The sequence below is a fragment of the Kogia breviceps genome, chromosome 16 (assembly GCF_026419965.1).
Source record: "Kogia breviceps isolate mKogBre1 chromosome 16, mKogBre1 haplotype 1, whole genome shotgun sequence".
Taxonomy (NCBI): domain Eukaryota; kingdom Metazoa; phylum Chordata; class Mammalia; order Artiodactyla; family Physeteridae; genus Kogia; species Kogia breviceps.
The window spans coordinates 5,879,749-5,905,015 of NC_081325.1; the positions used below are offsets into that span (position 1 = coordinate 5,879,749).

At 49.5% G+C, this 25,267-nt stretch overlaps 1 long non-coding RNA gene across 1 annotated transcript in view; it reads left to right on the plus strand.

Annotated features, from left to right (window-relative positions):
• The window catches only part of LOC136792769 (uncharacterized), a 60,882-nt gene that overhangs the window by 33,482 nt on the left and 2,133 nt on the right, over positions 1–25,267 (plus strand). Inside the window, exon 2 of the long non-coding RNA XR_010837133.1 lies at positions 24,769–24,925. This is a non-coding gene — a long non-coding RNA (uncharacterized lncRNA). The remainder of the gene's footprint in view (positions 1–24,768; positions 24,926–25,267) is intronic.

Genomic DNA, 25,267 nt, shown 5'->3' on the forward strand with positions numbered 1-25,267 from the left:
AAAGTCACCTCTGAGGTTCTGGTTTCACTAGAGCAGCACGAACCCACTGCAGGCCATTCTGCCGTCTGGTTATAGGTCCAACCGTTCACTGGGGGGTCGGCCACGATGCAGGATGGACTACAGCGTGAGTGTGGACCGGGTAAACAGGCAGGTAAGTGCATGATTCGGGTTCGCTCAGAGCGGCCAACACACACCCCAGGCTCAGCGGTGCAGGGCTTACTTACAGCAAGAGGAGACAGAGAGCACAGATCCAGCCCCTTGCGGTGTCTGGGTCCCCGTGGCCGGAGGACCCGTTCCTCATGAACCCCTCTCTGTGCTGCCATGGGAGGGCCCCGACCCCTTCTCCGTGGGTCCTGAAATGCACAAAGATGAGCATGTGTCTGGAGGCCATGGACACATGCCCTTAAGCCGAAGAAGAAGCACCACTGAGCCTGGAACAGGGCAGAACATTCCCCCCCAGGGAGACAAGTGAGCACTCCTTATCTCTCGGTGAGGAATGTTCCAGGACCGAGGCTCATTCTTATGCAGCCCGGCAGGAGTCAACAGGCTGCGGGTGACTGCCTTTCCCAACAGATCCAACTGAAAGTTCTGACTGGAAAGACTACAAAAATAAAATAACACCCGAGGACTCTGACTCTGAAAAGTGAATAAAACCAGGTGGATTTTAGGGGGAGTTAAACTTTGAGGTAGGACCACACAAGGCGAGTTTCCATCTCTCATAGCTTTGCTCTGAGGATGGCCTCTAGCCGCTGAGCAGCGTGGCAGGCGTGGTCGCATAAGCAGCTAACACTCCAATAGAAATTACATCCTTATGGTCAGAAAAACTAGGAAGAGGCATCTCCTGAGGGCTGGAGAGTGAGGGGAAAAGCCCAGAGTAGAAAGAGCTAGAAAGAGGGAGTCTCCCAATTCAGTATACAAACCTTCCCAAGCCCCAGCATGACCCCTGAGCAGTACACATGCGCACGAAAGACCCAAACAAGACCAAAAGTCTTTGAGAACTGAACTGGGTCACGAACCACTGCCCACAGAAGGTGAGACAGAACTTGTGGTCTGAATCTAACCGAGTTGATTGCCCGCTAAAACAAAAACATCGGTATCTCTACAGTATCACAGTGGGACTCAGAATGTATACAACACAACACTCCCAATGTCCAGGATACAATCCAAAATTACCTGATATACAAAGAAGCAGGAAGTGTGACCAGTTCTCAAGGGAACAGACAAGGAACCGATGCCAACCCCAAGGTGAGCCAGATGCTGGGACCATCAAAGACTTTAGAGCCGCATTAAAACTATACTCCACGAGGTAAAGAAAAATGCACTTGAAATGCACGAAAATTTAGGCATTCTGATCAGAGAAATTAAAACTACAGAAAAGAGTTAAGTGGAAAATTGAAAAACATACGACGTAAAAGATTCACTGGGTAGGCTCAGTAGCGTAATAGAGATGGTGGAGGATGAAGTCAATAAAATCGTATCCAATGTGAAGACTGAAAATGAACGAAGGAACACTCAGGGCTCTGCAGGACCACATCCATAGTCCTAACACACGTTTCACTTAAGTCCAAGGAGGAGAGGAAAGAACGACGGGACCAAAAACATATCTGACGAAATTCTGGCCATCCTCCTTGTCTCTCCTCGAAGGACCGTGTCGTCACAAAGCCCTTCTGGGGGAGCACCAGACCCCTTCCAGTTCCAGTGCCGATGAACACACCTCCTAAGACCCTGGGATGTCTGCGTCTGTGTCCCCTGTAGGCTGTAACTCCCGGGCCAGCACCCTGGTCCAGCCTCTGCTGCCGTCTCAACAGACCTAATGGGGTGCTGGGTGCCCCGAGAGCCACTGGTAACAACCCGCCGACCCTGGTGCCCAGCAGGCCGGAGGCTCCTTGTGCTGCCCTGGCCACAGTCCCTGCTGAGGAAAGGGTCCCACGGGCACCACTGCTCCATACGAGCCCACCATCCTGGCATCACCCGGTCTGCTCAAACCCCCCAGGAGTCCAAGGTTAAAACGAGAGTGTATTCTTTGTGACCTTTCATTCTAAGCTGAAAAATGAACGCTAATTTTGCACTCATCTACATAATAAACCTCTGCTAATCTTAACAAAAACCTGCCGTCCAGTAGTAAAGGGCATGAAGCTTTCTGCGTGGCATTCCTCTGGCGGTTTGGGTTGTCGAGTACCAGGCTTCTGGTCGTGTAGATCCCAGTGGGAAGTGCACAAACCCGAGAGAAAGGTCTGCCCGCCTTAGAAAGGCTCCGGGCCGAAGAATCCGGGAGGACTGACCACGGGTTCCTCCCAGAACTGAGATCCACTCCAGCCCCCAGGATGGGACCAGGCCCTGGGGTGGAGGGGTCTAGCAACAGGCTAAGTGGCTAAGGGTATCAGTGGTGGGCCGGGAGGGAGGGCACCCAGGGGCCTCCGAAACCCACCTGAGACTTGTTCTGAGCAAGGTGACCTGGGGGCGAAAGTAAAGAGAGGTGTTTTGCACCATCCGCTGGACGCCTTTGTGTGGCCAGGGGGGTGACCGGTTTTCCTTCCGGTAATTGATGGTCTGGGCACACCTTTCCCAGAACGGCTGGGCACACCTGAGGCTGACCACCAGCGAACAAGCCTCAGGATGCGAGAAGCTGCGGGGTGGAACACAATTTTTTCCTGTTTTGAGTCGTTCCGTGCTCTTCCAGCAAAAGGGTATCATCTGGTTTTGAACGGAATCCGATCTGCAGCCAGGCCGCTTTCTCCTTTAAGCAAGTTGCTCTCAGTTCCCTCCAGATGGGTAACTGATTACAGCGTCTTGGAGGGCCCTGCTTTTAACTGTCAGCTCATTCAGCCTTAAACATCTCGTGCTGTACGGCCCGGCTACGCGTTGGCGCTGGATCACGGCTTCCGGAGAAAGGGCAGAGCTGCGGCCGGCTCCCCTAACGATGACAACCCCAGCAGCGAGAGCCCACAAAATAAACCCGCCCCTACCTCCCTTCTGTCATTTATCTTTATCGCTCCAAGAAAATTCACGCAGAAGAGGCCCTGAGCTCCCTCGTCATCCGCTTTTTGTGGCCGACGCTGTGGTTATCTTGCAATTGTGAACATGGACGAGATCACTCATGTCGCCCTTGCAGGTGGAGGGGTAAAGTGACACGTGATGGATGAAGAAATACCTCCAAGTGATGTAAAATCTCTTAAAATCTGATGTCGTTTCTGTCTTCCATTTTTGGCAGGCTGCCCTCAACTCTGCGATCAGCCTCCATAATTTATTCGCTCATTCAATTCCTCCTAATACGAGGTCCCAAAATAGATTCAGTCTTTTTGCCTTGACTCTGGTGTATTTTCCCCAAGAGGAACCAGGGACGCTTCTTTGTGCCCTGGAGAATTATTAACGGGAGGACAGGCTTGTTGACAAACCCTGCCTGAAGAAGCAGCAGAAAGGGATTTCTGTATTCTAAAAGAAAGGGGGGGCTTCCCTGGTGGCACAGTGGTCGAGAGTCCGCCCGCCGATGCAGGGGACGCGGGTTCGTGCCCCGGTCCGGGAGGATCCCACGTGCCGCGGAGCGGCTGGGCCCGTGAGCCGTGGCCGCTGAGCCTGCGCGTCCGGAGCCTGTGCTCCGCGACGGGAGAGGCCACAGCAGTGAGAGGCCCGCGTACCGCAAAAAAAAAAAAAAAAAAAACGAAAAGGAGATTGAAGTCTGCATTTTAGTCACAGGACACCAGCTGCTGATTAGTGTGGCTCAAACCTACAAGGAGCTGATAAAAAATATTGTAAAATACTGAGAGTTTTAATAGAGTTCTGAAACAAGGAAATCATGGAACAAATCCATGAATGTTTTTACTTTCTAAGAAATACAGGAAATTTGTATCTCACCATTTCTCAGAACTCAAGAAGGAAATGAAGAACTCAGTTTTCCTTAAAGGCTCGATACGTGAAGCAGTCTGCTGGGCAAAGCAAGTAGCAGGCTGGTTTTCTGCATTCCGAGATGGACACCAGCCACAGGACCCTCTGTCCTCGGAGCCTATCCGGCTGGTCCGTGGGAAACGCAGAGGGTGAAGGCGAGACCCCGCGAGGGCACAGTCCAGGGCCCGGCGTGCTCGTCCCCTCTCGGCCTTTCCCGTCTGTGAACTTAGACAAATCACTGAGCATCTCTCCAGGGCTCCACACTCCCGTCTGCAGTGGGCAGAACACCCCCCTCAGGGTGGGAGAGGAGATTAAATGAGGTGGCATATGATATAGAAAGCAGGGGACTCTGTAAGCACAGCACACTGTTGACTCCTATGCGGTTACTACTGCTTCCATCTGGGGCCTCTGTCTCTGAAGACTCAGGGTTTTCTACACGACACTTCAGCTCCCTTCTCCTTTTACAAGTGATGATACCTGTTATAGGATGATTGGACCGTATCATGTTTGGTGATTTAAAAGAAAATTTTTTTTTTCCTAAAAGGAGTAGGGGAGGGGGAGAGGGCAAATGGGAAGACCTCTGGCCCCAGGAAGTGGAGAGGCAGGATGGAGAGTCAAAACTTCTGAGTTTGTGTTCTGGTTCCGCCACTTCTTGGTTGTGTGGCTTTGGGCAAGATACCTAACTGTTCTGGGCTGTTTCTTCTCCTGTACAATCGTGATTCTAATGGTACCTACTTCCTAGGGCTTAGTGAGATTGAAACAGAATGGTGCATAGAAAGCACTCAGCACAGTGCCTGGCTTATCGTAAGATGTCCCAAAATGTGCGCTATCATTGCTCTGTACACCTATGGCCTTAATAAAAATTTGCTGAATAAGTGAATGAAATGAAAAGTAGTACGAAAAGTAGTAAATAAAAAACCAAAATGGAGGAAATTAAAGAATGAATTCCTTCCAAAAGTCTTCTGTGAATCCCAGTAATGCCCTGTCGGCTGCCATGCCTCCCCTCCCCCGCCCCGTTCCAGCCTCACCGGACACACAGGCAGTTCTCCAAATGCTCCGAGGCACCCCGTGCTTTGCGACGGCGGCCTACAGAGCTGCCCTCCCTTTATTCCCTGACTGAATGTCAAGTTTTCAAGGCTCCACCCAGATGCCACCTCGTCTGCATATATTTCCGGAATCATCCTGAGTCTAACCGATTTGTTTTTTAACATAGGCTAGAGCAGGGTTTTATTGCTGTTGTTACTGGCGTTTGTCTCGCCAGCTCGGACACCTCCGTGTTGACCCCTCTTTCTCAGCAGTCTGGTGGGCCAGCGTCCCGGGGGTCCCGGGTACGATGTGAGCAGCGGTCCGCACTCACCCCCAGCACCAGGAGAGGCACCCCGACCTCCCCCCAGGCCGCGGCCTCCTCCTCGCAGAGAAGCCCGCCATGTGCGGAGTAGACGGGCACCGGCTTTCTTGTGCGCAGAGTGAAGGGGCTGGGCCGGCTGGCTGGGATTCCTCAGGCCTTCAACTCCCCGTCGCTTGGGCTCGATGACCCGCGCGAGTCACCGGGGGACGGACATCTGTCACAGTCCCAGCCCGCAACCCCGAGCCCTCAAACGTACCGTAACGGACAACCAAAATCACTGCCCTCCTCCTCCAAGCACCTACAACAACTCGTCCCCCGAGAGACTCCTGGTCGCCCCCTACGAACCCACAGCAAGTTGCAGGTTTATAAGGCTCCTTTGGGACTTCTTGGTATGGCCTCATCTCCCAGGTTCAATGTGACCTCTAACACGATGGTGGGACTGAAAGGAGACCGGCCGTCCTAGAGAGAGGCTGCGGAAGACAGCAGGTGGGTGACAGGCCCGTGCGCCCTGAGCTGTCTGTGGTGTGCGTGTTTAGAGGCCGTGGGTTACCGGAGTCACCCTTCGCTCCCCGAAAAATGCAGCCCGTCCCCCGGCACCATCCCCCCCTCCACACTCCACAGACACCGCACAGGGGAACGTTCAGCCTTTAATGTCCTTTTGTAGAGGCAGAGCACACGATTACGGTTAAGTTCTTTTTCGCCCTGCAAGTCTTCGTGGGATAAGATGCCATTTTATCATGCTGTGATAGTAGTTATGATTACATGGGGGCACTGCAAAGGAGAAATGATGACTGAGCTACAAACTGCAAGGCAAACTCACCATTTTTAGAGGTTCCATTATTCCAGGACCAAGCGCCATTCTGTCTTTCTACTTGACATTCTATAGCCACTGCCTCAGACTAATTATGATTCATCCAATTACCTAATTCTAATGGTCTAATTTTATCATTCCATAATTAAGCTTCTTCTGGCAGCAGCTATTTAGCCATAAATAGAAAATATTTCTTTTCCCATTTTCAAAATTAGTTGAGCAAGACAAGGAAAGGTAGTCATGTCCACTTACTCTCCATTTGTTTTGAGCAATGGTTTTGCTCACTGACCTAAAGAACTGATAGATTAGTCCAAGAAACAGCTTTTCGGGTATAAGATGTCTGGAGCATTTTTTTTCTTAGAAAGACAGCAGTACATCAGCCAATATTAATCAAACACTTTAATCACAGCTTTGCAGCTAAAGACCCAAAAGGAGAATGAACCAGCTTTCCTTAGCAGTCTGTCCTACATTTGATGATATTGAATATCTGAGAGGCTGAGGCTGCTCGTGGCTTATACAATATCCAATAGCCTGTGACTGAATTGTGGGTGGAAGGTACTGGGCTCAAGAACTACATATCCCAGGCTCCCTTGCAGAGAAGGATGGTCAAGTGACCAAAACTGGCCAATGAGACATAAGTAGAAGTTAGCCGGGGCTTCTGTAAAAGATTCTCATAAGAAAAGTAGACTCAGCTGGGGGTGTGTCTTTGGCATGTCTTCCTTCTTTCTTCCTAGAAAAAGGACTTGATTACTGGAGTCGAGGCAACCTCCAGCGACCGTGAGGGAAAGCCAAGAGAATTTTGGAGGTCTCAGCCCTGATGTCCTTAAACCAGTAAACCAACCCCAGCACCTGCTGGCCTCCAGCCTTTTCATTTTGAGTGAAAAATAAATCCCTGTGTGGCTTAAGTCATCGGCCATTTGATTGACAAACATGCACACGTTTATTTGTTTATATGTGTCTCCTCACTAGAATATAATTCCACAAGGGTGTCAACTTGGCTCATTGCTGTATATTATGCCTGGAATATAATAAGCACTTCACAGTAATCTGCTGAATATTGAATGAAAGCAGCTGAATTCCTCACTGATACAGTCTGTTAGCCAGTAAAAGCTAAAAGTTGTCTCTGGCCCTCCCAAGCCACACCCTCTCTCAGAAGATACTAAAAAGCCAACTTACTTAAACTCTTCGTCCAAACCGTGAAATCAATGATATTTCTACACAGAAGTAAAATTTCACTGGTTATTGATGACCTCTCGTTAGAACACCTCCAGAATATACAATCATAGAGTAAAGGGGGAATTTTAGAGATTGCCCCCCAGAAAAACACACCTGCCGCATGGTCCAGTGTTGGGTCACGCAGAGCACGCTTGGTGGTGGGAAAGGCTGCCCTCAGGATCCTGAAGGCCAGGCTGACACCCCGCGACGTGGCCCTTTGGGGAGGGCTGTCATCGTTGCTACTCAACACCTGTCCCATCGTGAGGCAGACACACCGGGGAGCCCTCTCACCTCCTTGCCTAAGGCGACGGCAGGCGGATGAGGGCTGGGCTTGGCACGTCTGCCTGGCCAGCACCTCAACGAGCTTCCCCTCTTGAGAAACCATATTCAGTGGACTTGGACCCTCCACGCTCCTTCTAGTTAAAGTTTCTCAGTGTGTGTATCATGCTGTCAACTTAGTAAATGTGTTCTCCTTGCTTACTTCTTTGCTTTGGACATATAGTTTAAACTGGATGGACAGGGTCACTTGTCACTCAAATCGTTCCCATCTCAGTTCTGCTGTATCTACATCATACTGTACTTATAAAAAAAGATTCCAGGGGGCTCAGAAATGCCACAATTCTAAGAATTTTGCTAAGAAATGCTGGTGTGTTCCTATCGTCTGCTTGCTCTCACTTCTCATGCATATAAGGTGAGTTTTATTGACACATGACAACCAGCCATCTCTCAGTTATCCACGTAGAAAAGGGACACTTGGTACTGGCGACAGCTGTGCCAGCCAGAGGCCGAGGTCCTACCTCCCAGGGCAGGCAGGGACCTCGGGACTTCCATGTCATCCAGTCTGACCAGCGTGGTGGCAGAGGGGACAGGCTGGCCCCCAACCTCAGTGTCCCTTGAGCTGGGCATTGGGTGTATGCCCCGTGTGCAACCAACGTGCCAGGGCCAAATGGGTGAGAAGCGTACACAACCCATCACAGCACCTACGGCGGAAACTCCACACGCCCGGGGCTGGTTCCTGTCTCCCCTCCTGCGTCTCTGTCACCGTTGCTCATTTTGGATGACAGGTCCCTGGAGGGCAGGAACAGGGACCACATTTGCTCTCCGGACACCTAAGGGCTCAGTTAGTGCCAACACGTGAGGATGTAGCCAGAAAACTCAAGTCCTTTCCCAGGGGCAGCACCTGCTCTGGCTGCTTACTGTTTCAAAAGTGGATTTCTCACCTGCTAACATCATGCCTTACTTGAAGTGGAAATAAATGGACCTTCATTGCCCTGTCTTTTCCCAGGCGATTGAAATTATATGACCCTGAAGGAAGTCCACACTCAGGTGGCTTCCGAATGGCCTCCCTGCTTTCTAAAACAGGACAAAAAAGAACAAGCAGTGAGCCTGAAATAGCCGCTTCCATCCCGAGGCGCTGCGGAGGGAGGCGAGCTTGCCCCACGTCCCCTCTGCCCGTAGCAGAATCTATTTGACTTCGCGGATGTCAAAGCTTCAATGTTGACGGGTTTGCCTGTTTAATCAAATCACTAGCTTTTAAAAAGCTGAACAACTAAGTCATTCTTCACTGATCAGACAAATCAGTGGGTTTCTTTGGTGGCAGAAATGGTCTTGATCCCTGATTTCCTGGCCTGGAAAGGCTTTGCTCCTTCTCTATTCCCTGTCCCCGTTGGCCACCCCAAGCTTGAATACGAATCTCTCTTCTGCCTGGGGTCCAGACAGAAACAGAAAGCCCTGGCAGCCTGGCGGGTGGCTCCAGAGCACGTGCCTGCTCCCCAGAGAGAAGGGGACCGGCAGGGGGTAAGGGAGGTTACAGCGTGGGCTTGTGTGGGCGGAGGAAGCTCAGGGAGGGTCTACGTGGATCTCCAGACCACTGCCTGGAGGGGGCTGCGAGGGATGCTGGGAGCCCCTACCTTCCAGGCTGGAGCTGGATTTTCCACTTCCGTTTCCAGAAGCTGGGCCCGCGGCCCCTCCACCTCACGTCCCCTTGGACAGACTTCCCTGCACACGATCCAGCTCAGCATCAGGACCCCACCACCTCCTGGGGTCTCGGCAGCCCTACCCGTCTCGCTCCTGCCCTGGAGTCTGGCTGCATTTGGGGCTTGACTTGTGACTGTAAGCCCTCTCCCCAGATGCGTCTCCTTCCCGTGCCCTCCTAGCCCGGCCTCATGCCCCTCACCCCCAGAGAGCTCTCGGGCTGGGGTGGAGGGTGCTTTGCCATCCCAGGGCAGGGACCATGCCTGTGCAGGTCGCTGAGGTCACCTGAAACCCCAGTACCTGTCGAAGAGCAGCACCCTGCACACATCGCTGAATAAAGGGAGAGCATTTGCCTAGTGGGAGCTGTTCTTGGAAGTCATGGACAGACTAGGCAAATGGATTACTGTTATCTGGCCCAGAGAATCATCTATGTCCTCAAACGTGAGACAGCTCCTTCGTTACAAAGTCAACGCATTCTACGCACGGCCGGACAGCCTTTCCCACACACTTTTCGTTATGCGGTTCCCGGCTCAGAAGCTCAGTGGCTCCTCTCTGATCGCCGCCCTCCTTCGCCCGGCAGCCAGGACCCCGCACAAGCCCACCTCTCCCTTCCTCTTCCACCATCACGCCGCACAACCTCCATCGCAGCTACCCTGTGCTGCTGGCTGCCCCGAGCACAAACGCTCAGGCCAGTGCCTCCACTCATCTGTCACGGCACCCTCTTCCCTCCCAGTCCCTCCCCGTAAGCCAACTCCTACCCATACGCCGAGGCCCCACCCACCGGCTCCTTTGTCCATGAGTCCTCCTTGAGTATTCCAACTCACATCAACTCTGTCCACCCACGGGCCTATGGGACTGACAGCGTCCGCACGGGACACTGCACTCTTGCGATGTCATCTGTGTTGTTGCCATGCATGATCTAACCGCATGTGTGGGACTCCTGCCCGTGTTAACTAGACCGTCAGCCTTCGTGCTCCATCTCTCTATGCCCTCAGCGTGCCTACAGCAGCACACACAGTAGCTGCCTCCCGAGAGCTGGTTGAGTGAATGACTGAAGGGCCAAGACTTCTTCCCCTCCTTCTCTGGACTAGCTGACCAAAGCCTGCAAAGGCTGTTAGCAGGGAGGAGTGGAGAGACGTCCTCTGTCTGTGGACCTTGGGCACAGCCCAGGGTGACAGGGTGACTGGGGCTGCCCTGGGCTGAAGCAGGTAGAGGCAACTCCCAGGTACTGTCACTCCTCACCGGAGCAGCTCCCTGTGAGTGCCGGAGCAGGCTGCAGAGGCTGCGGACACGGTTGGCTGCTGAGAAAGAGACTAGTGCCCCCAAGGAAGGGCTCTGGGACCAAGCCAGTGGCATGCATGCCGTAACTGTAGCAGCCACTGGGGCTCTTCTCCGTAAGAATCAGTGAACCATATATTTTGGAATATCTTGTTAAATGCAGATTTATCCCTCAACTCTGAAAACACGATCTGTTGCTTCTGCTATCAAACCAGCTGGCTTCATCACATCTATGGACAGCCTATTTTCCAGGAACGAGTCTTTAAATCTCCTCTGGCAAATGTCTCCTACGGGCATTTCCCCATCGAACGTGCATTATCCTTACACACAGCAGAATTGATTTTCCTTTAGAAGTTGGCGTACAAGTAACTACCACGTAGTGACAGGACACGTGATGTGTCATAATACACAATGTCATTATTATTCATGTGTTCACTCTGTTGGTTACTGAAAATCGAGAAGACTCTGGCTTAGTCCTGGAATTTCTCCAGCAGATCATACGCACTAGGGTTTTTCCTTTGAGATCGTAACAAAGAGCTTGTTGTCCTCCAGTATCCAATCTCCCCATTTTACTTAGTAGGAGAATGCTTGATTTTTAGCTGGACACAAGATTTCTTGACATAGATATCACATTTCCGGCCCCTTTGGAGCTAGGTGTGCTCGTGTGACTAAGTTCCGGCCAATAAATGAAAGTGTCATGTGTGACTTCAAATAAGTGCCTTTAAAGTAAGAAAGTGTGCCCTTCCTTCTTTGCTTTTCTTTCATCTTTCTGCATGTTGGGATGCCAGCATGATGTTTGGAGCTCAAGCAGCCATCTTGGACTATGAGGTAATATGCTGAGAAAGTGGACTGTAGCTAGATAGAAGGAGCCTGGGTCCCCAATTATTGGGAGCTGACATATCAACCCTGGGCTTCATTTAAAAGAGACAAACTTCTAAATTATTTAAGCTACTGTTATCCTGATTGTCTGTCATGGCAGCCAATCGTAATCCTAATTGTGGTGGGTTTTTTTTAATGTCTACTTCTACCCATATGCTATGGGCTTTATCACTTGTCTCCCTCGTCCTCTGATTTTTTATTAGATTTAGGCAACAGGAGGCACTGGCAAGAGAACGGAGGGTGAGAGTTGAGAGAGAGAAGGATATTGTTTCTTCCTTGCTTCCTCCATGCTTTAGTGCCTTGATACAGCAGGGTTTGCTCTTTCTTACCCTACAGTTCCTGCCAGGGGGCCTTCTCCTCCTTATCTCCAGTTTTCACTGGGCTCTGGCAACACTCTTTTTCCTCTTTTCCCTTTAGACCTGGGGTAGTAATGGCTTCTGAATATTGCTAACCTCTGGGATGCTCAACAACCTTTGTGGGTTAGCCTTGATCGTGCCCACACCTCTGAAATTGTCCTCTCATTAATTTGCCTCTAGTTATACATTTTAGTAGAATCCTGTTTTCTTCTAGGACCTTGCCTGATAGACCAAGGACCAATGGGAGAATATCTTATCTTCCTAGTCAGCACCTTCATGGCCGATCGACAAATAGCATTTTACTAGTTTACTTTACACGGACTTTTACCCTGTCACCCACGAGGACCACCCCAGTTATGACTGTTGACTGTCCTACGAGCTGTGTAAGCATCTCCTATGGGCCTACCTACTCTAACACAGGGTTCTGTTCTCAAGGAGTTTTCAGTGCAATCACGTGAGGGGGAGAGTGAAACCACTGCCACCACTGGGGTAGAGCTAAAGTGCTGGACAGTAGTGAGCGACAAGGTAAGGGCCTTTGCAACCAGGCAGAGAAAACTGAGTTTAATTAGGACCAAGGAAACTGGCGAATGTAAGGTGACATGACAAAAAGTGCTGCTTCATCAAACTGGATTTGACCAAAGCTAACTGTCTCATTCTCCTTGCCTTGTCTTTGCCCAATATTCCTTTCAGACCTTCTAACTGCTACTTGAATTCATTTTATAAGTCTGGACCTGCTACTGTCTGCCAATGCCAAAATGCGTAAGTCCACCTTCCTTTGGAATGACTTAAAATGCCTTCTGGGGCTTCCCTGGTGGCGCAGTGGTTAAGAACCTGCCTGCCGATGCAGGGGATAAGGGTTCAAGCCCTTGTCTGGGAAGATCTCACATGCTGCGGAGCAACTGAGCCCGTGCGCCACTACTACTGAGCCTGCGCTCTAGAGCCCATGTGCCACAACTACTGAGCCCACGTGCCACAAATACTGAAGCCTGTGCTCTGCAACAAGAGAAGCCACTGCAGTAAGAAGCCCACGCACCACAACAAAGAGTAGCCCCTGCTCGCTGCAACCAGGGAAAGCCCGCACGCAGCAACGAAGACCCGACGCAGCCAAAAATAAAATATAAATAAATTAACTGATTTTTAAAAATGCCTTTTGCCACCCAGCTCCAGCTAAAATCTCTAGTGTCATCTCCAGACACTTCCATCCACCTGCCTTTTGATACAGCTCCCACGATGGGCCACCAATTCCTGAACAAACCACATACACGCAAGCTTCTGAGCATTTGCATGTGCTGTTCCCTCCCACCCAACAGAACTTTGTGCCATGATGGAAATTCTATATCTACACTGTCCAATATGGTAGCCACTAGCCATAGGTGGGTACTGACCACTTGAAATGTGACCAGTGTTCCACCAGTGACTGAGGAACTGGATTTCTAATGTTACTTAAGTTTCATTGATGAAATTTAAATATCAGCAGTCACACGTGGCTAGCAGCTGCTATACTGGACAGCACAGCTCTCGCCAAAACGTTCTCTATTGTTCTCTCCTCCCCTTACTCCCACAAGGGGTCCAGGAAACCCCTGAGGGTCATCAGGACAAATTTAGATGTGCTGCCTCAGTACAGCTTTCTGTCACCTGGTCCTCATCCCCTGAGACCTAATCACTCCCTCAGCTACGTTCCTCCAGCATTTCACACGTGCCTTTATCTATCACACAGCACAGGGCCTCTCCCCCTCCTTCCTGGCACCTTATTGCTCTCACACTTTGCTGTACAGTACTAACTGCATTTCTCTAGGTGAGCCTTGACCTCTTGCCTCTAGGCCTTGGCATACGCTGTCACTGCTGCCTAAAGCACTCTTTCCTACCCCTCTCCCCTGGCCAACTAATGCCTTCAGATTTAAACTTAGATGTCTCTTCCCTTATGCCATCTCCCACCCCAAAACCAAATTAGGACCTTTCCTTCGTAAGTACTCTCATAGTGTCCTATATTTACACACCCTAGTTCTCTCCAATGAACGTGTGTTTGTAGCCTATTTCCCCCTCTGTACTTTAAATCTCTTTGAGGACAAGGACTGGTTGTTATTCAAGCATCTATCACAGTGTCTGTCACATAGTAACATGACCTGAATATGACCAAAATACTCCTGTCGGGATGTTGTGGGGAGAGAAATTGTGGAGCTGCTGTCCAGGGTCCTGAAACAGCACAGCTGGGTAGTGTGTGGATTGCTGTACATCCAAACTCTCTGGCAAAGTAGAAACCAGGCTATAGGATGTTATGGGGAGAGGAGAGAGCAGTTAAGATATAGATGACAGGAGAGAGAAAGAAACAGACATGGGGAGAAAAGGAGGGAGGGAGGGAGAGAGAGTGAGAGTAAGTGAGAGAGAGAGAGAGAGAGAGAGAGAGAGAAGGAGAGAGAGAGAGAGAGAGAGAAAGAATAAGGAACTGACTTAGATGATTGTGGAGGTGTGATGAGTCCAAAATCTGCAAGGTAGGTTGGCAAGCTGGAGACCCAGGCTGGAGTTGCAGTTTGAGTCCAAAGGCAGTCTACTGGAAGAATTCCTTCTTGCTTGGGGGAGGTCAGTCTTTTGTCTATTAAGGACTTACACAGGCTGGATAAAGCCCACCTACATTATAATCTGCTTTACTCAGAGTGCACCAATTTAAACGTTAATCTCATCCCAAAACCACAGTCACAGAAACATCCAGAATACTGTTTGACCAATCATCTGGGGACCGTGGCCCAGCCAAGGTGACACATAAAATTAACCACTGCACAGCTTATACGATATGTTATGTTGAGAGAGAGAGGATATAAGATACAGGATACAGGAGTGAAGGGAGAGAGGGAGAGAGGGAGAGAGGGAGAGAGGGAGAGAGGGAGAGAGGGAGAGAGGGAGAGAGGGAGAGAGGGAGAGAGGGAGAGGGAGAGGGAGAGGGAGAGGGAGAGGGAGAGGGAGAGGGAGAGGGAGAGGGAGAGAGAGAGGGAGAGAGAGAGGGAGAGAGAGAGAGAGAGAGAGAGGTTGATCCAGGGGCATAGCTACTCCTCAGGAAAATAAAATTTTGCTGTCTCATCCAAATCGTTAGTGTTAACAAGGGAGAAGCTACAACCCCAAATAGAGAAACCAGTGAACCCCTAAAGGAAAGTAAGAACTGTGTGCAAGTGTTGCCTTGAACGAGCACATTCACACAGGCTAGCAATGCCGACTACGTGTCAGGGAGGATTCTGAACTTTTTCCATGGATTTTACTCACCTAATCCCCACAACAACCCTAGAAGGCGGCATGACTATTGTCCCCACTTCACAGATGAAAAAACTGAGGCACAGCGGTGTTAGTAACCCCTCCAAGGGCCCCCACTCTAGGAAGCAGTGGAGGCAGAATTAACACCCAGGTAGTCAGTGCTGAGCACTAAGCTATTCCTAACTGAATCCCAGGCTGGGGGGGTCACGTCTGCTCAGCTGTCAGTGTGGAGCCCTTGCCTTTAATGGCACTAACGAGCTGGTCTGTGCTGGGCTCTGAGGAAGAAGCTCGACCTGTACTACACACAGGCAAAAGAATACGCCTTTTACGTATACACCTTGATCTGGGGAATATCAAGCTGTTATTTCTCAATGATACTCCAATATAAAATAAAATTTTTGAAAAAGAAAGAAAAACATCAAAGCTAAGAAAAAGGGAAGAATACATATGAGCTTCATTTGTGTTATTTCCTTTTAGGGTGTAATATTGCAAATCTAGAATTCTACATGTTCTACCCTTACTTACGACTATACGCTTAAGGAAAGGAAAATAAGGGGCCAATATCTGGTCACCTCCTTTGCCCCCAAGAAGGCTGGAGCCGCGGCCGGGCCGGATAGCACTGGGTGTTATTATCACTATGAGAACACATCAGCGAGGGCTTTTCAAAAGTGACCTGCCAAGGTTCTGATCACCACTTCCTCTGTGCACACAGGCGGCTACCTTCTCAGGTGAGCAGCAGAAAAGCCTTTTGCTGGGAGGTAGAAGGGAGAAGAATGGCCCAACAGTGAAAAGAAATCACATCAGTGGTTTCTTTCTTTACTTTTTTTTTTTTTCCCGCTGTGGCCTCTCCTGTTGCGGAGCACAGGCTCCGGACGCGCAGGCTCAGCGGCCATGGCTCACGGGCCCAGCCGCTCCGCGGCACGTGGGATCTTCCCAGACCAGGGCACGAACCCGTGTCCCCTGCATCGGCAGGCGGACTCTCCACCACTGTGCCACCAAGGAAGCCCTAAACTTGTGATTTTTTAAGAGAAAAGATATAATCAAGCCTCAGTCACTTGAAAGAACTTTTTCTCAGACTGAGAGACGGCGATTACAGAGGATTATGAAGAAATTCGTGGAAGCTAGAGAGCTATTTGCATAACTGCTGTCGAATTATTAAATGGCAAAACTTTAGCAAAAGTGAAGAAGACAAGTCCACACCAGGTGCTCCTATGTTTCCTCCCATCCCTTCTTTCTGCAAACAATATCTGCTCTGTAATGAGTGGAGCGTGGTTTCTGTGTGTGTGTGTGTGCGTGTGTGTAAGTGATGTGTAGCACCGGGCTACACTGAGTGCCAAAAGAATTACAACCCTCCACCGTAATATTCCACTTACTAGAAATAAAATAAATTTAAATTAAGCCAACCTCATCGTTTTTGTATATAAAGTAGAAATTATTTGTTGACACACAGTGCTTCAGAGGATATAACAAAAATACTACCATAGGATATGAAATAATACCATTAATTTGAAATTCAATTGGCAGTAAGATTCAAGCGCCATAGATTACTTAGCCTTTGATCCAATAATCTTATCTCTGGGCATTTACATGAAGGAAAAAATAAAGAAGAAGAAACAGCTCAAGATATTTGTTCTCAGACATTTCAAACAGCATAAAACTGGAAACAACAAAGAGTTCCTAAAAGAGCAGGATTTGTAATAAAACTATAGCACATTTGGAATGATATTATGAAGAAAATCATTACAAAGAATTGTTTGTGATATAATGTTTTAAAATCAGAACATTAAAATGTATATTATTTTGTCATCATGAATATAATTATCTAAAATATATGCAGAAAGAAAAAACGACTAGCTATTTTGTTAGAATGGTAGGGTTTTGGATTACTTTCTCTATTTTCTGATTTTTTAATACTAAAAAAAACGGTGACAATTGCTCCACTGGTTTTGGGAGTTGCCTCCTGCTGGGCTTGTTTATAACTGTCAAATACAGCATCTATAATAGGCAGTGGTGAAAAGGCCATCTCTGGACTCAAACTGCCTGAGTTCACATGCCTGGTTCTCCCACCTTCTGGCTGTGTGAATTTGGTGGTTTACTTAAGCCTCTGTTTTCTCATCTGTAAAATGGGAGATCATGAAATTATGTGAGCTTTGGAAAATATTTGTAATGGTTCACATCTCCCAGGGTGAACTGGGTGGTAAAGTTTCTACCACAAACCTTCATGGAGAAATATATTGCACTCTAAGCTGTGGGAGAGGCCAAAATCAAAGGTGCAGGCAAAGCTGCAAGTAGGGGTGGAATCCTGGATGACAAGTCAGGGAAGCAGGTCCAAAGGCTTCACCTACTCCAGGAAAAGGACAAGACTCTGCCAGAGAGCAGCAAATGGACAAACTGAGAGAGGGAAAGTAGGTAGTCCTGCAGCAAGGGCCTAACACTGAATTTTTTTTGCCTGTACCTTTATCTATCTATCTATCCATCTATCTATCTATCTATCCATCTGTCTCTATGTATTTTAAACTTCTGGAAAATTTCAAACCTGTCCAAAGTAGAAAGAATGATATAACAATGTACTCATTACCCAACTTCAAGAAAATGAATGTTTCACCTAATACCCCACCTATACACCCTCCTTGGATAATGCTGAAATAACAGTTTTATCCCTCCGTCTGTAGGTACTTTGGTACATAACTCTAAAAGACATACTCTTTTATTTAGCATAACCACAACACGATCATCATACCTAAAAAGTTAGCAATAGTTAACAGTGCTGTTTGAGGACTCACCCTACAGAGAGGTGAGTGGGAGGCCCTGTGCATTTGAACAGTCGGGGGGCAACTGGGAGCCCAGGCCCATTCATCTGACATCACCCCTTCCCCCAGGACCGCAGAAGGGGCAGCCCTGAGAACTACCAGAGTTGCAATCCACCTGGTGGGAGGCTGGCAGATTCCGCGCTGGGCTTTGCACTTCTGTACGTCCTGAAAGACCAAAGTCAGGGCTAGAACGATGAAGGAATCTCAACAGACCCCAAACAAACAGCCTAGAGGATGCTGTAGGGAGGTGGTTTTTAAGCAGAGTCCACAGCGCCCAGGGAGCACTGAAGAGGGAGGAATGCGTGAGCACAATGAAAAGGCTTTGTCAAACCTCACGACTCAGCCATGAGTCTCTTTCAGTCTCTTTCATCTACTGGGCTTCTAGAGCAGGGTCACCGAGGGAAACCTTTCCATGGCCAAACAAAGCTTCTGCTGGAGCGTCTCCCTTGCTAGTCAGGGGGGCATCTGTGTTGAGACGGGCAGAGGTGGGAGAGCACAGGGTGGGGAGCCCGAGACCGCCACCTCCACCGACCTCAGACCAGCCACTTAGCCTCGTGCATCATCTGAAAAGCGAGGACAACACCGGTCTTTGCACGGATGGAATGAAATTAGGTATGGAGACAACATCTAGCGCGTACTGGGTATTTAGTACACTTTAGCTGTTACCATCTAAATATACCTGCCAAACTCATGAACGGCCGTACTGAGACGCTTACAAGATATTATGTTTCAGGAAATGTGGAAAAACGTATTCTCACATTTCCGCATCTTGGTGCATGTTAATTGACATGACTTGCCGTGCCGCTCTCCCGATGACCCAATTCTAAGCCTGTGGAATAAGCTAACTTCCAGCAAGCACACTCCAGGCCGGTGAGTGCAGTTTCTGCACAGGGTGCGACAGTGACATTCTTTGGCAAAGGAGGGACATCTGAGGAATTAGTCTCCTGAGCGCGATGTAGCCGGAGGTGAGGGGACCAAGTGACAAGCGTCCCAGATCCTGGGAACACTTGGTGGCCCTAAGGATGGGATTCTTCCCCAATATGCATCTTTCTTTTATTGTTTTATCTTGAGGAGATTAGACTTAGAAACATTTTGAAGTGTGACTCATAATGACTCCATCCACATAAAATCAGGCCTCAGAGCTTCAGTCTCCCAGGGAAAACGTTATGTGACATTATTTGCTGTGACTCACCGCTGCACGTCAAGGAGGAACGAGGGGCCCCTTTTATGGGGGCCGGGGCTGAGCAGGAAGGGAAAGAAGGAGGATGCTGGTGAGGAAGTCAGCTGGCAGATGCAGTGTGAGGTCCTGGAAGGAGAATGTGCCTTTTGCAGAAACACAGCTGAGCTCGGCGGAGACAGACAATACCCTCGGATGTATCCAACCAAGCTGCTTTCCCGTTTTAGCTTCCCCCGACAGAGGGATGGGGTTTTCTGGATCTTTCCTTCTCCCCAGGAGGACCATTCTCCACTCCCCTTGGGTAACGGGCTGTGCCTTTTGCCTGACGAAACAGCCACTGCTTCCCAGCTCGCCAGAACAAAATCTGGCTCTTGGCACAGAAATCGACACTCCCCAACCCCCCCCCCCCCCCGTGACAAAAAAACAGGAATGAAATGTTTGCCTGGCACTTGTCAGCCCAGAATTCTGACTGAGTGAATTTCTTTAATCCTCTGTTGTCATGGAGACGTGCACAGGAGCCTCCAAATCGGGCGAGCGCAGGTGAAACCACGACGAGGGGCACTTGGCTTTCCAACTGATGGTTTCCTCTGCTCCCCTGACATTAAAAGGCAGGCTGGGGGGGGGGCTCCCTTCACACTCATCACACACTCCCAGACCCGCTCAGCTGTGCCGGGACCAGACCACTGCGCTCGCCAGCCCCAATATGCCCACCCCACACCATCATAAATCCTAGCTGCTCTTTGTCTCAAACACACCCGCTGCATTCGACTGATTTTATTTATTATTATTTTTTTCTTTGCGGTACGCGGGCCTCACCGCCGTGGCCTCTCCCGCCGCGGAGCACAGGCTCCGGACGCGCAGGCCCAGCGGCCACGGCTCACGGGCCCAGCCGCTCCGCGGCACGTGGGATCCTCCCGGACCGGGGCACGAACCCGCGTCCCCCGCATCGGCAGGCGGACGCCCGACCACTGCGCCACCAGGGAAGCCTCGACTGGTTTTAATAGAGGGTTTCTGTGATGGGGTCCCAGTTCCCTGAGATCTGTCTGTCCCTGATGTCACAGGAGCCTCTGGGTTCTCTCTAACCTTTTCTCAAACAAGGGACCAAAAGAGAATTCCAAGTCCTGCAGAGAATGTTCTCTTTGGACAACTGAAATAGTTAAGAAATTCATTCCTGGGAGCAAGTGGTGGCAGGAGGATTGTGTCTTGGGAAAAGAGGGCAGATCCATCACGTCTTGGAGGCTCTGCCTTTGTTTCCGAAGGGCGATCCTGTTACAGCACCCGGGTACAGTGGTGCACAACATCTGTCCTGTGGGCGCTCAGGTGAGCTTGGACCGGGGAATTGGAGACAGTGGGAAGCCAGAGACGTCCCTGGAGGTTGGCCAGGGACATGGCACGTTCATCCTGGGGAGAAAATCTGACAGATGGGGAGGCAGTCCTAGAAAACAGGCTCAGATCCTCATCTCAGACTCAGCGGGATGTAGACGCAGTTTCACTCTGGTCGGTGTCAGGAGGTCCAGGGCACAGCCTGGTGGGCTGGGCCCGGCGTTCCCACCTCCCGCTTTGTTCACGTTTGGACAGTACTGCCTCTGATGCTGTGAGCGACACAGAGAGGAAAAATGCCCCTGACCTCAAGGGAGCGCGTCATTCACCGGGACCCACAGATACTCAGCATCCCGGACAACGGGGAGGTGAGCATGGCTGCCTTGCTGTTCGCCTCCACACACATCTCTGCTCTTCGCTCCCGTCTCTGCCCTCAAGTCCGCCCTCCCCTCGGAGGGCTCTTCGTCCATTCGGTCATCCACCCCGGACGTTTCGGCTGCACGCCAGCCCCCCACCCACGGTGTTCCCTGCTCCCCGGGCCTCGCCGGCGTCCCATCCTCTCACCGGCCCCTCTCCCCAGCCTTTTCTCATTCTTGCTGCCGACACCCTGCTTCCTCCATCTCATCGCAACGCGCCATCCTAGACGAGCCACGGCGTTCTGGCTTCCGTCCCTTCCCCGTCACCCCCCGAGCCCATGTCCACCACTGCGATGTTCCTCTCCCCAGCCCCCTCCCATCACGCCTGACCTAAGGACCCCCAGCCATTTGCTCCTTCAGCCCTTTGCGCAGGCAAAGGAGAGTGCCGCTGGAGAGGAAGTTGCCCCGTGCACACGGCTGCCGCCGCCCAGCCGGGCTCCGGTGCAGCCTCCCCGCCCCCCACAAGCCCTTCCTCTCTGCACTTCTGGCAGATAACTTTGGCCTCCAATTTTGTTGAGAAAATGACTGTCACGAGACAAGGCCACCGGAGCAGCCCCGCCCAGGGAGTCTGGCAGATTTACCCCACTTCTGGCTCCTGGCCGGGTCAGGTGGGCGTGTGCTTCTGCCTCTAAAGTTCACCTTCCCAGCTGTGCTGGGGGCTCGCGCTTCGTGCTTCCTCAAAGACACTGCTCAAGGCACTTGTCTTAGGCTGTCTTCTGAGGCTGCAATCTTCTCTCCGTAAAGTCTCTTCTGTCAAAGCCTTATAAACAGTCTGCCTCTTCCATCTTTCAGAAAAGCCCAACCACTCAGTCCCCAAACCCCCTTCCAGCTTCCATTCATTCTTGAGTGAGTTTCTTCTTAACACTGCAAACCACATTCCTGAAGTTGCTCCCTCTAAATTTATCCAGTGCTTTCCATCTTCCATATACACTTCCTCCCCTTTCCTTACTGGGTATTTTACACCCTTGCCTTGCACTTGGCACCAAGGGTAGATCCTCGATTGGAAAGTCGTTCTCCCCTCGGCTTCCAAGACGCCTCTCCCTTCTAGAGCTTTCCTGCTACCTCTCTGTCCACTTCTTGAAAGTACTCATGGGTTTCTCTTTCTCTGTTTACCTCTTAAATAGCAAATATCTAATGTTTTCTTTGGCCCTTTAGCTTCCTTACTCTGTGTACTTTCATGCGGTGACCGAGTTCTAGCTAACATTTATATTCTTTTTTTTATGTTTAGCTTCTTTTCTTTCTTTTTTCTTGACATACAGTTGATTTACAACGTAGTGACAGTTTCAGGGGTACCGCAAAGTGATTCCGTTACATATATATATATATATATATATATATATATATATATATATACGTATCAATACACTGATACGTATATATATTTTTTCCCATTATAGGTTATTACAAGCTATGGAACATAGTTCCCTGTGCTATACAGCAGGTCCTTGCTGTTTATCTATTTCATATATAGTAGTGTGTATCTGTTAATCCCAAACTCCTAATTTATTCCTCCCCCCTCCTTTCCCCTTCGGTAACCTTAAGTTTCTTTCTATGTCTATGAGCCTGTTTCTGTTCTGTAAATAAGTTCAGTTGTATCATTTTTTTAGACTCCACGCACAAGGGATATCATATGATGTTTTGTCTTTCTCTGTAGGTTTAACCTGACATTTATATTCCCATACTCCTGAGTTCTTGCCTCCAGACCTGATCACTTGTCTGGACCTATGCCCTACCCTGCACCTTCTCTCGAATGTCTGCATACACCTCCTCATCTGTAGACCCTGGATCGGATTGTGGGGAGTGAAAGAGGTCTCTAAATTATAGGCTCCTTAGTGGCTGAGATCATAGGGTTTTGTAATCTTTGTTAACTATACTCATTCAATATGCTTTGCCAGTGGTTAATGGATCCCACTTTAATTCCACCTTTTTATACAACCAAGAAAGCCACAGGAAACCCAGACCCCGCATCAGAACATGCCTTCTGGGACACTGATCTCACACCGTAGGCTATGATAAACAGGCTGGACGCATTCTTATTGATAAAGAGGTAATCCAACCTGGACTTAACAAAGCTCTCTGAATCGACTAAAACAAATCAAGATCGAACCCTGCAGTGTGTGAGCCCAATGAGGAGGGATTCTAAAGGAATCTGGGCAGACGTGAATCCTAATATATCAGACACGGACAAGCTATCTCTCCTGGAGATTATCCAAGGATCGTCTGGGAACTTCAGCTTTTGGGGTCTCTGTCCACCCACCAAAGGTGCCAGGCAGGGGAAGCTCTGCCTGATTTTTAGTTCTAAAGATGGTGAACATGTGCTCCCCGACTTTGTGAAAAGAAAGGAGTTCCCGCAATAGAAATAAGATGTGAAAAATTAATTTTGCTGCTCACTTTTTGGTTCTTGAGTGTGGATAAAAAGATGAAGGTGATTTTTTTTAATTAGGGAAGAATGTGGAATTCTCTTACTGGAATATTAATTTCAATATGAAAAATAGCTCCGAAATGGAAAGGCACTATTTTAGGCAGTATGGTTTTTTCCCACTGGCTTTTTAAAAAAATTTCAAGCTTACAGAAAAATGAATAGAATTGTTTGATGAACAACTGGATCCCCTTCACCTAATTTCACCAATTTTTTGCATTTTATGGGGGACTGGGTTGTTTTTTTAAATTTTTTTAAATTTTTTTTTTTTTTTTTTTTTTTTTTTGTGGTACGCGGGCCTCTCACCGCCGTGGCCTCTCCCATTGTGGAGCACAGGCTCCGGACGCGCAGGCTCAGCGGTCACGGCTCACGGGCCCAGCCGCTCCACGGCACGTGGGATCTTCCCGGACCGGGGCACGAACCCGTGTCCCCTGCATCGGCAGGCGGACTCTCAACCGCTGCGCCACCAGGGAAGCCCGGGACTGGGTTTTTAATTCTTGTTCCTTTTTCTTTCTTTTTTTTAAATCGCCTAAAACTTTATTTATTTTTATGTTTTTTTTTTTTTTGAAGTGTAGTTGATTTACAAGATTGTGTCTCAGGTGTACAGCAAAGTGATTCAGTTGTACATATATATGTATATATCTACACTCTTTTTTTTTCGATTCTTTTCCATTATAGTTTACTACAAGATATTGAATATAGTTCCCTGTGCTATCCAGAAAATCGTTGTTTAATCTGTGTGTTTCTTGACAATGCTGGCAATTTTGGTGTTCATTTGTAATTTAAACAATTTAAAACAAATGTTTATTGAGAAGGAACCCACAGGGGCCAGTCCCAGAGACACGTGGGTGATGGGGACACACAAAATCCCTGCCCTGGTGAGGCTCAGCTGCATCTAGCAGGGAAGACAGACAGACGATAAGTAAATATAATATCAATGCAACATAATTCGAGGTAGGAAAAGGACTTCACAGGTTCCGTTTTCAATGCCTGTACGCCAACTGGCCGAGCTATGGAACTTGATCATGTTACTCAAGAAATCTGTGAAGTCACCTTCACAGGTTGGAAGCCCACCCTAGCCACGCCCCCCGCCAGGCCAGCGAGCACGCAGCTGGGGGAGGGACGGCTCCTTTGAGCAGCTGGCCTGCAGAGGGCAGGCCAAGGGCTAGGCTGGCAGCCAGAGGGCCACTACTGGGCTCCACCAGTTCAAGGCTGGGCTGGGCCTTCGGAAGTGCAGGGGGAGGGCAACGGTGGAGAGGACGTTCTGGAAGAAGACAGAAGGGAGGGCTCTCAGTCAAGGACCCCAGGGCCCTGAGAAAGTGCAAGGCGCTGGGAACCAGAGCCAGCGAGGGAAGCAACCCTCTTTTACTTTATTATTTGTTTAATTGAGTGAAAGATTCTTTAAATTCTACAGTGCTTTACCGTTTTCGAAAGTTTCACACACATGATTTCATATAATCCAATCATGACCTTTTTTTTTTTCTCCCTACCCCTGGCTGGTAGCCACTAGTTTGTTCTCTATATCTGTGAGTCTGCTTCTTTTTCTGTTACGTTCACCAGTTTGTCGTATTTTTTTAGACTGCATATATAAGTAATATCATACAGTATTTGTCTTTGTCTGTTTCACTTAATTCACTTTGCAGAACGTCCTCCAAGGCCATGCACGTTGCTGCAAATGGCAAACTTTCATTCTTTTCTACGTCTCAGCCTTCCTGGGAGAACGTCCGCGTCCTCTGCTGGAAGGAGGAGAGAGAGAAAGGCTGGGCTCTGAGTCCCCACCTCTTCTCGGTGAACCGGGAGGTGAGGATGGCAGGGGAGAAGGAGGGGGCCGGGGATGGGGGGCAGGGAGTGGGGAAAGCGTGGAACATTCGTGGGGAGCACGCGAGAGTGAGCTGGCAGTGGCCGTGCTCGGAAAATCTTGCTTGCGTGGCTCTGCATGTGTCACTTGGGAAACTCCCACCTGCACTGTAACTGAAGGGAATTAAAAATAAAAAGGCCCCCTTCCCACCTGCCGCCAGCCTCCCTCAGAAGCTGAAATGACAGGAGCTCCTGCTCTTGTTAGAAATATAAACGGTGGCTGTGCAGCCCTGGCCGGCAGTTCCGGCTGCCTTTTAGGCTCCGTCCCCCGCAGGGAGGGAACAG